General features: G+C 37.1%; 1 long non-coding RNA gene across 1 annotated transcript; it reads left to right on the plus strand.

Moving 5' to 3' along the window:
• Positions 1 to 517: 517 nt before the first annotated feature.
• Positions 518 to 831, plus strand: LOC117112198. Its single transcript, XR_004445994.1, has 2 exons — positions 518 to 592; positions 729 to 831. It is a non-coding gene; the product is annotated as an uncharacterized LOC117112198 (long non-coding RNA).
• The last annotated feature ends 663 nt before the right edge of the window (positions 832 to 1,494 follow it).

Raw genomic sequence — 1,494 nt, forward strand, 5'->3', positions numbered from 1 at the left:
TCAAATTCCTAGATCTACCACTGAAAGCTGTTTAATACATGCATCTTCAGAAATGAATTAAATAAGACCTCAATTCAAAAATGCTTGAGCTCCGCCCCCTCTATCCCAGCAAGGTTTTCCCAAAAGGTTTTCCCCAAGGGTCCCCCCTCTCCTTGAGCAATTTTGGTCCACTTTCTACAAATTTGCACCCATCCAATAAAAATCCTGCTTATGGACCTGGGTTTGCTGAAAATTTGGCCTTTATCAAATCATTCTTAGGCCTAATATACTATATTAATCATGTGTTATGCAGTATTTACGATTCTGTACACCTATTTTCCTAGTGATTTTACGTGCAAAGTTGACCTAGTTTTTGAAGTATCATCCGCACAATTAAAATACTTTACAGTATAGTATGGTACCTACCGAATTAACACTCTGGAAAAGGTCCATTCTATAAAAAACTTGCAATATGTCAGTTATTTTAGGAAAACACTGTTAAAACCTGATTCAACTTTTGAACAATACTTTCTAATATTTTCTTACAGTGTAAAGATTGCACCAGGTGCAGTGGTATGTGTGGAAGCAGAACTAAAAGGGGATATTACAGTTGGTAAGTTGATTAAAAATGAAATAGGTATAAAATATTGATGTTTCAATATTATGGTGACCCTGACATTTCACCGACTCTAAAACAACAAGTGTATATTTCGCTGACATTTTAAAATGAGTATTTGAATTCTCTTCAGGTGCACGCACTGTTATTCACCCTAAAGCACGTATCATAGCAGAAGGGGGGCCAATCATTATCGGAGAAAGCAATCTTATAGAGGAACAAGTTGTTATCATTAATAAGTAAGTATACCTATGTGTAAGGAACTATAATAACTAATGGTCGGAATAGCATTTTTTTTAAATTCCTTTTATTAGACTTTACACTGACAATGCAAATTACAAGAGGACAGTAGCCAGTGACAGAGAGGGCACACTGGTGCAAAGCCCCTTTAAAAACAGAAATACAATACACAATGTTAACAGAATAAATATATAAATGACAAATTCAGTTTGACTTGAATAAGCCAACACTTCACGCAGCGGCAACTGGTAACCCATGTACAGACATTGTCCACATAGTCCTGTTCGCTTGGTAGGACATTATAGTGAGATTTAATGCCTTGTTTGAAAATTGAAGTGCTGGTAAAATTTTAATTAATTGGGCAACGAATTTCACATATGGAAAACGTGATTAAAGTGAAATAATTTATGATTCCGTAATGCATTTTTTTTTATTGGATTTAATATTTGGTGTAAACACCAAGGATAATCGCGAAGTCTGAAGATGGCTTATTTCTAGTGTAGTACTTCTGGTGGGGATTGAGCAATACACCTGGAGATAATCCTACCCTTTTCTGAAGTGTGTACTCTGTACACGGTACATGGTAATTGCAGAAGGAAAAGAAGGTGCAGGGGCATACCGTGGGGGGGGTCGATGGGTGCGGTCGACCCCCCCCCCCC

Source organism: Anneissia japonica, unplaced genomic scaffold (genome assembly GCF_011630105.1).
Source record: "Anneissia japonica isolate Jap-2015-1 unplaced genomic scaffold, ASM1163010v1 scaffold2930_len1494_cov157, whole genome shotgun sequence".
Classification (NCBI taxonomy): domain Eukaryota; kingdom Metazoa; phylum Echinodermata; class Crinoidea; order Comatulida; family Comatulidae; genus Anneissia; species Anneissia japonica.